This window comes from Taudactylus pleione, unplaced genomic scaffold (genome assembly GCF_031769625.1).
Source record: "Taudactylus pleione unplaced genomic scaffold, aTauple2 ptg000454l, whole genome shotgun sequence".
In the NCBI taxonomy this organism is placed as follows: Eukaryota; Metazoa; Chordata; class Amphibia; order Anura; family Myobatrachidae; genus Taudactylus; species Taudactylus pleione.
The window spans coordinates 4,621,870-4,632,068 of record NW_028284856.1 but is presented as its reverse complement, the minus strand read 5'-3'; positions in this window follow the sequence as shown (position 1 = coordinate 4,632,068).

Genomic DNA, 10,199 nt, shown 5'->3' with positions numbered 1-10,199 from the left:
TCTTGTCGGTGACTATATGTTTATGTGCTAGGAAAAAAAGCACGGAAGGAGGTTATTTAGATGGCGCCTGCCCTTTTAGGGGTGGTGACCATCTTAGGTGAGGGTTTAGCCATAACTCTCAACATATGGGGGCTGGAAGGACAGTGACCCTACAGTAAGAGGGCATAGCCTCATATTACGGCAGCAGGGCCCTAGACTCTACCACGCACTGTGTAGATGCCATGCACATGCATCATCCCAACTTTTCCCTTTTTATTCAGCTCTTCTGCACAACTTATGCATTTCTCCTTTGGGTGTGTGCCTAAGAAGGTACCTGTTAAGTACTGACTCATTCAGAACCTTTCTTATTCACATGGGGGATTTGTTGATGATGTGATTCCTGAAACATGTTGTTTGGATAAACCTTTGGCATCGGGATATTAATGGTAAACTGGACAATGAGATTTTAGGATCCTTCTAATTCACCCTGAATCTATGGATAACATGGGTTATGGGTTTGCCTATTGGGCTGTACAGTTTCTGTGCTTATTTTGAGAAATGTCTTTCTTTGCATTGGTGCATTGAAGTGGGCACATATTATGCTGAAATTGCACATTACTTAATCATTTTCTCTTTATAGACCATGGGGAGGGGTTGAAAGGTTTGTGCAAATGTTCTTTGTATTCTTTGCAGTCAGTGTTTAGTGTGCTTGGGGTATGAAACAAGACAGAGGGTCCAGCCTCTTGCTTGTCTGATTTGGGTATTAAAACAGACACACATGAGGGGTGTGGCTGTCTTCAAGCTGATAAAGTTCAGACGTTATTAATTCAGACTCGAGAGTGTTTAGAGTTAAGAAAAAAAAATCAGCTCTGCTGGTTCAATCTTGTTCTATTTCTCATGTCACACCATTCCCATGGGTCATGTTTTTGTTGTCAGTTAGAGGGAGTGACTGCACAAGTTTCTAAAATGCTCCATCATGACCATTTGTCCAGGTAGATCAAGGATGATCTCAAGGTCTGGGTTTCCTTTATAGTTAAATTTAACTTTTAAAGATGAGGCAGGTGCCTCGGGTTTTGGGATGTATTTTAATGGGGAATGGTGCACAAGTTTCAGTTCGCTGCAGTTTATTTAGGGTTAAGTAGTCAAAAATACAGCACTCATTCTTTTAGGATAGGGGCTGTGACATGCACTGTGGATTATCTGCATTTTACATGCAAGCTATTCGTAGATGCAATTGACACTTCCAGCGTTAATCCAAAAATGTTTCCTGGTCAGTTATTCAATGATTGTCATTCAGTAAGTGGGGGCATGAAGGGATTTTTAGTTTTTTCCTCCATGAGGGCCTGAATTAAAAATAGATATTGAATTTTTATCTTCACTTTGGTTCTGTTTCCTCTTACACTTGGCTAGGTGCTAGGTCAGCAGTTCAGTGAATTTGTTCATGCATGTTGGTGCAGTGGCTCAGTTTTCAGAATTTTTATTTTGTAGCTTAAGAATGGCTAAACAGACTGCTCTTTTACTAGGGGGTCATAGCATCAGATGGTTAAGTGTGAAAAGGCTTGCGTTTCTGGATTTGCTGTTTTCAAAACAAATAGGAGAGACCAGACTACTTGGTGGTGCATGCAGAGGGAAATTATGTACTGTAGGCCAGTTGAAAAGTAATTACCTTATTTTCCAAATTAAAACTGATATTGTGGAAGTTCAGTCTCAGTGGCCTAATGTAAGAATTGGGTGGTCCAGGTTAATACCATGGCTAATCTAGGGTCCAGATGGATTTAGAACAGATAAGGAGCAAAATATAGATTATGGTATGACATACCTTGGATAATTCTTGTTCTTTGAGGTCCATAGGGTCCAGAGGATCTACCTTGGGGTATGTAGTTGGATCGCATCCAATGTACCAAACAGCAAAGCTTTGGATCTCCCAGCATGCACTGGTCCTCCTCCCTATATACCCCACCCCCAGCCACAGGCATTCAGTTTGTAACCAAGCCTAACTGCAAGAGATGGAGAGTGAAGAAGGAAGAAAAATTGCACAAGAAACACTCAACATATGAAGAGGGAATCTGTGAAAAAGGCTGAAGAACAGATCCCAACTGAGGCCAGGCGCATCAAGGTGGGTGCCCTGTGAACCCTATGGAAGTAGAAGAAAAATAATTATCCAAGGTATGTCATACCATAATTCTGTACTTCTTCTTCGGGTTCAATAGGGTCCACAGGATCTACCTTGGGGACTTCCTAAAACAGTTCCCTTAAGGGTGAGGACGCTCCTGCGCAGAGAGGAGAATCCACTGCCCACAGGAAGCATCCTGGGAGGCAAATGTATCAAAAGCATAGAATTTGATAAACATATTAACAGAAGACCAAGTGGCTGCCTTGCAAAGCTGTTCAGTCGAGGCACCATGGCTCTCATTCAGAGGCGCTCGCAAGTAGCGAGCACTCGTTCTGAATGAGGGCGTCCGCTTCACGTTTCAAGTGTGGCCTAATGGTCACTAGCTAAGCTGTGGGTTAACATCCACAGCTTTAGCGACTGGCCAGGTTGATGGTCGCGATGGTCAAGACCATTGCAACCATTGGGGCTTGCGACAAGACCCAAAGGTTGGGTCTCGGCAGCCGCAAGCCCCAGGGAGCTTCCTGCTCTGATCGAGCAGGAAGCTCCCCACTGACATCACTGCTGATGTCAGTGCAGCCGCCAACAAAATGGCAGGTGTTCCGTGAGGAACGTCTCCGTTTGTGTAGCCACCCCCCCGCCACCCCAACAAAACGGGGCGAGCTGTCGATCAACATCGACAGCTGCCCCTTTTGTAGTGAGCTCCGGAGCGAGAGAGTTTCTCTCTCGCTCCAGGGCTTGCGCACGCGCAATGTGGCCGCTGCGCATACGCAGGGCCTTAACATCGACCCGGGTTGCGAGCGCTCAGCACTTGCGACAAGGTCTGAATGAGGGCCCATGTCTTACCACCCATGATGGTCCAACAGACCGAGTGGAATGTGTCGTCACCTTGTTAGGAACATGTAGACCAGCCTGTGTAGACGTGAGAAATAGTCATACAAAGCCAGTGAGCCAACGTCTGTTTGTTTGCTGGCCGACCTCTCTTGTGAAATCCATATAGCACAAATAGAGAATCTGATTTCCTGATGGAACTGGTCCGATTCACGTAAATACGAAGCACTCAAACCACATCCAAGGAAGCTTCACGTGTAGACAGTTCTGAAGAACTGAAGGCCGGAACTACAATGTCCTCATTTACATGGAAATGGGAAACCACCTTTGGGAGGTAGCCCACCATGGTATGGAGGACCGCTCTAATTGGATGAAAGATCAAATATGGAGAACGACATGACAATGCTGCCAAGTCAGAAACTCTGCGAGCTGAAGAGATGGCGAGAAGAAAAAGTGTCTTTGCAGTCAAGTCCACCTTATCCAAGGGTTCAAAGGGATGCGACTGCAGTGCCCTGAGAACCATAGACAAATCCCACAGTGCCACCAGTGGGTGAAATGGAAGTTGCAGCCGCAAAACCCCCTGTAAGAATGTTCTAACATCCGGCAGAGGAGCAATCTTGCACTGGAACCAAACTGTCAAAGCCGAAACTTGGACTCTCAAGGTAGCCAGGTGAAGACCTAAGTCTAATCCAGCCTGAAGAAAACCCAGAATTCTCGATACCCTGAAAATTTTAGGATCATACTTTCTATGGGCACACCAAAGAAAAAATGACTGCCAAATTCTGTGATATATGCGAGCAGAAGCAGGCTTCCTTGCTTTCAGCATCATCTGAATCACAGAAGCAGATAAACCCCTGGCCTCTAAGATGGACAACTCAAGACCCATGCCGTCAAAGCCAGCCGAGGTAAATCCTGGTAAAGACAGGGACTCTGCATTAGCAAATCCTATTTTAGAGGTAGTGGAAGTGGACTGTCTACAGATAGACGTGTTAGATCAGAGAACCAATGCCTCCTGGGCCAGGCAGGGGCTATTAGTATTGTCCTGCCTCCCTCCTGCTTGAACTTTCTGATGAGTCTTGAGAGGAGGGAGATTGGAGGAAACAGGTATGCCAACCTGAAGTTCCATCTCACCGCCAGAGCGTCCATGAAGGTGGCTGAGGGGTCCCATGTTCTGGACCCGTACCTGGGGACCTTGTGGTTGTGACATGTTGCCATGAGATCTACGTTCGGTAATCCCCACCTGTCCACCAGGAGTTGAAACACCTCCGGAGGAAAAGCCCATTCTCCGGCGTGTATGTCCTGGTGACTTAGGAAGTCCGCTTCCCAGTTGAGAAACCTAGGATAAACATTGCCGAGATTGCTAGAAGATGGCCCTCTGCCCACAGCAGAATCTTTGCCACTTCTCTCATGCCTGCCGGACTCGTGTGCCTTCTTGATGATTTATGTAGGCCACTGCTGTCGCATTGTCAGTCTGAACCAGGAACAGGCTTGCCCTGAAGAAGGTCCTGCGCCAGATTTAGTGCTTTGTGCACTGCTCGAAGCTCCAATATATTTATTGGTAGATGACTTTCCTGGTCCGTCCACCTTCCCTGAAAGGTGTGATGACCAGTCACTGCTCCTCATCCTTGCGTGACTCGCATCCGTGGTGACACGTACCCATTCTGGGATCCATAACGGACAACCCTTGTCTAAATGGGTCATCTCTAGCCACCAAGCAAGGGAGAGCCGAACCTCTGGTGAGATGTGAATCATCTGATGCTTTATCCGATGATTCTGGCCATCCCACTGGACTAGGATCCACAGCTGTAGAGACCTGGAGTGGAACTGGGCATAAGCCACCATGTCGACTGTGGCTACCATGGAGTCCAGTTTCTGCATAGCCAAGTGAACTGACACTATTTGCCTGCAAAGTAGATTGTGCACAAGAGACTGTAGTTCTACAATCTTGTCCTCTGGAAGAAGAATCCTCTGTCCAAGAGAGTCCAGCAGCGCCCCCAACTGCACCATCTGCTGAGTTGGAGAGGGAAAATACTTTTTCCAATTGATTATCCAGTCGTGCTTCTGTAGGCAGACAATGGTCATCCGTAGATGACATTTTAACATATCGTGAGATTGTGCCAATATCAGGAGGTTGTCTGGCATGGCAGTATCCTGACTCCTTGTTTTCTGAGACAAGCCGTCCTGACGTCAGAGACCGAAGGGTAGAGCCTGGAATTGATAATGTTGCTGATCTACCGCCAACCTGAGAAAGGCCTGGTGGGATCTTGCAATTGGGACATGCAGATATACATCTTGTATGTCCAGTGAGACCATGAAGTCTCCAGGCTCCATCGCCAGCATAATTGACCATAGAGTTTCCATACAGAATTTGGGCACATGAATGAATCTGTTGAGAGACTTCAGATTCATGATAGGGCAGTGAGACTCTTTGGGTTTTTGAATCAAAAATAAATTTGAGTAACAACCCCTTCCCTGTTGCGTCACAGGCATGGGAACTATGACTCCTGGTCTCAGGAGTGCCCCAACAGATTCCCGGTAGGCCGAACCTCTGACCGGGTCTGTAGGAAAGTTTGTAGCATCAAACCTCTGAGGAGGATGCCTCAGGAATGTGAAGGCATAACTCTGAGAGACCTTTCGCACCCAGGCATCTGTGGTTGTCTGCTTCCAAGCCTGAGAGAACTGTATAAGTCAGCCTCCAACCCTGACATCCTCCAGGGGGAGTTCTGCCTCATCAGGCAGTAGGCTTACCGTCTGGCTTGGAAGCTGGGCATTTAGTAGACCAAGGTTTCTTGGGCTGCGGTTTCCTGTGGGACTGACTGTCTGACCGAGGACTGTTTCTTTGTCCTACTCTGCAGATGAAAGGTCTGAGATGACGACTGCCTCCTAGAGGTAGATGTAGATGGCAATTCAGCAGACTTCGGTGTTGCCAAAAAATTAATTATGTCAATCCTGGCCCAAACAGTACCTTCCCTGCAAAAGGCAAAGATTCCAGAGCCTTCTTAGACCCTGCATATGCCTTCCAGTTCTTTAGCCAAATGATTATTCGGGCTGCAATTGAGTTAGCCGTGACACTAGAAGCCAAGATGCCTGCGTCAATTCCCGCTTCCCCCATATGCATAGCTGCTTCCCACATCTGGCCAAGAAAGGGATTGCTGCTCTCTGGTTGGATCAACTATAGTATCCTCCAGAGATTTCGTCCACTCCTCCATAGCCTTGGCCACCCAAGCTACAGCCGTAGCTGGCCTAGTAATAGCTCCAGATAGTGAAAACATTGATTTCAAGTGATTATCCAGTTTTCTATCTGCAACCTCTTTAAAGAGGATGCTGCAGGAATGGGCAACGTAGTGCTCCTGATTTATCTAGTCACATGAGCATCTATCGTTGGGGGAATTTCCCATTTATTACACACTCCTGGTGCAAATGGGTAAGAAAGGTTATATTCCTTGTGGAATGAAAATGCTTACCATGAGTATCCCATGCCTCAGACATGAGATTCAACAGCTGCCCAGACTGAGGGAAATAATCCTTAGTCACTGCCTGATGCCTAAAGATTGGCTACTTAGATGCCAACGACACCTCCTCTTCCTCCATACTGAGGACATATCTGACCGCTCTTACTAGAGAGGGAACATCCACCAGGGACTGATGGTCCTCTTTCACTGAGACAGACCCAGAGCTCTAAGTATCAGAGTCTGATGAGGTGGTCGAGTCAGACTCCTGAGGCAACACATGACGAGAACCTCTTTTATGCCCCTGCTTTTTTACTACCACTGGTCTATCCACCTGCAGAGAGGCTGAAGATGGCAGTATACTCTGACTAGAGTGAGGAGACACATTACCCCAACAAGGATTCATGGGGGGCATACACATAGGATGATGCACATGCTGTGCGTACCCCATACCATGAGGAGCTACAGCAGCCAGAGCCCGGACCTCCGTGGCTTTACCTATTAATAGGACAAAACCTCAGGCGTAATGGCCATCCAAGATGACTCTGGTGCAGGTGTACTAGATGTATTGGATAGCTGTTTGCAACAGTTATTATGCAACCCATACTGGTTAACATCCTGGTCTGATAAGGGTGCAGAACAGGACTTACAGGAAATAAGCACTGGAGGGCTCCCATTCTCACCTTTACCTTCAGACATGACAATGTATAAATGGTATAAGGTATACAATATAAATGCAATGTGACTTTGTATCAATTAAACACCCCACACACCTTAAGAGGGATGAGGAGAAACACAGTGATAGCTGTACCCGACAGTTTTGAAAAAATAGGCAGTGTACACACAGCAGCTAGCATAACAGTCACATACAATGCATAAATATGAATATTTGCTAAAGCAATATGGACTCTGGATCAACTGACCAACCCCGAAAGGGTAATGGTAGGATATAGAGTGCGCTACATGCCAAACCCAAGGGAGAGGTATAAAGAGAGACAGATCGAACCTCTGAGACCAATCGCTTCAGTGCACGGACCAACGCTAAACTGCGCTCGTCTCACACATGAGGTGGTCAATTATAGCAAGCCAGACGCGGGAATCCATACCCGGAAGTTTGTGTCTGGGGGGAGGGGTGGCCGGGGGAGTGCCTACCTCCCCTAGGCTGCGATTTTGACGGCCAGGTACACTGATCTCTACGCAGCAAGACGTTGACTAGTGCGCTCTAGTGCATCTTACCACTCGTCCCCAGTGACAGACAATATGGCCCTGGCCGCCTTAGTGAGGACACGTTGCACGAGTCCTTCAGAAACAGCCACCTCAACATCGGAGGTGGGGCTGCTTCCCGCATGATTCCCCGAGATTAATCGCTTACCTGCCATCTCCGCGACCCGACCGCAGTCTGCCCACTCAGCGAAAGCCGCTAGCTAAGCTACGCTGAGGCCAGCCAAGAACCTCAGGGCGTATAGCGGTGCTGGTGTTTCGGCGTCGGTGGAGGTAGAAGGAGTCACGGTGCAAGCATCTTTCATGGCGCCTGGTACCACTAAACTCTGAAGTTCGAAAAAATCTTGAGGTAAAACAATAAAGAAAAAAGACTAGGACTGCCTAGCAGTCCCGCTGTTCTAATAGGTGCGTCTGGAAACTTACCGTGCACCAAACAAAAAAACTGAGTGCCTGTGTCTGGGGGCGGGGTATATAGGGAGGAGGACCAGTGCATGCTGGGAGCTCCAAAGCTTTGCTGTTTGGTGCATTGGATACGATCCAGCTACATACCCGATTGACCCACGCGACATTGTATCATTGATGTAACCACAAGATTAACCTCTATTAATCTTGCGGCTACGATGTAGCGGTTCCCACCATAGACTTCAATGGGGATTTCTCACCATAGAAGTTTATAGGACACACAGGCTGGCCGCATTCAGCTAAACAGGGAGCTGCTCCGACGGACATGCTCCCTTATTGGCTGGCGGCCCCTTCACTGATGGGGCACACGTGTGTCCCGGTCATTTACGCGGAGCAAAGGTATGTGTACACACATACCTTTGCTCAGTCCGGCATGGATCGGGTTTTTTGCGTTTTTTTATTTTAACCCCTGGTTTGCCTACTTGGACAAGTGGACGTGATCTACGCATAGGAGCGGTGAGTATGGATTTTTATTTTTCAGGTACACCCCTATGGATTACTTCGGATACTAGGTGAGTATGTGTGAGTGTGCATGTATGTTTTAATAAAATTTTACATTCACGGTGTATGTTTGTTTATTTACGTATTTCTTTAGTTGTGGAACTACAAGTGCCAGCGGGCCCGTAATGCCCCGCATGCTGGTATTTGTGGTTCTCCAAATACCAGCATGAAGGAAGGCTTGCTGGTACTTGTGGTTCTACAACTAAAGACAATATGCAAACTTCATTTTTACACTTTACACTAACACTATCAACCCGGCACCCACGGCCATAGGGTGCTGGGGATAGCCCCGGGCTATCAGTCTAGGCCTGGGGTGCCCTGGAGAGGGGTACCCCTTTATTGGGGGGGTACCCAACTCCCCAGGGATCCCCGACCTGGACTGACTAGCGGTCAGGGATAATGCTTTGGCTGGGGAAACCGGTGAAAGGTTTTCCCTGGCTGTGGCATTATCCCCCCGCTAGAAAGAGTTCGGTGCTGGTTCTGGAATTTTCAGGGGACCCCTACTCATTTTGTCCCCTGATTTTCTAGAACCAGGACCAGCTCAACAAAGCCCTGTGCTGGTTCTTAATATACAGGGGCCCCCTACGCATTTTGGCACCTGTATTTTTAGAACCAGAACAGGCTTTATAAAGCCCGGGGCTGGTTATGCTTTTGGGGAGGGGGTGCACGTCATTTTTTTAAAAATTAAAAACATTTAACATAAGTACACACAGAAACATGTACATATATCTCATGGATATGTGCATGTTTCAGTGTTAATCTGACCTGCTCAGGATGTACTCGCTAGCCTGAAGCAGGTCTATTATTTGGGGACTTTTGGTAATCTTTTTTTTGCGAGTCTGAAACAGACACTCTATTACATTGGGCGAGTTGATTGTTTTAAAAGTGAAAACATCTGGATGTGAGTTTGAGAATGGAGAGTTTTAGTAACTCTGAAAAATGCGAGTTTTAGTGAACAGACACCCTATTACATTGGAGAGTTGTGAAAAATTGCGAGTTTAGCACCAAACTTGCAATTTACCAAAACAGACACCCTATTACATTTGGCCCAGTGTCTCTATAACTGTTGGAGTCTTTGGGCCTGATTCAGACCCACTCGCGAGCGGCTGTCCGCTCGCAAGTGGGTCGATGTTATGCACTGAGCATGCGCACGACGGAGGGAGCTCCGTCGTGCGCATGCGCCAGACGCGACGAGCGAAGGAAAGTCCTTCACTCGTTGTGTCCGATCAAAGGGGGCGTGCTGTCAATGTTGATTGACAGCACGCCCCCTTTGGTAGGCGTGCTGGGGGCGTGCCTCCCTGACGGGGGCGTTCCCACGGGAACGCCTCCCGTCAGAAGCCGGCCCACTGACATCACTAGTGATGTCAGTGGGAGTGATTTTGGCTCTGATAGAGCCAAAATCACTCCAGAGCTTGCGGTTGAAAACCTCAACCGCAGGCTCCGGCTCGCAATTTCGATGGTCGCGATGGTCTCGACCATCGCGGCCATCACAAAGCACGCTCGTATAGCCTGTGGGTGGTGACCCACAGCTATATGAGCGTCCAGGAGGACGCTCCATGAAAATGGAGCCCGGCCCTCATTCAGAGCGTGCGCTCTGCTCAGAGCGTACGGCTCTGAATGAGGGCCTTTGTCCGATCTGTCCTTCC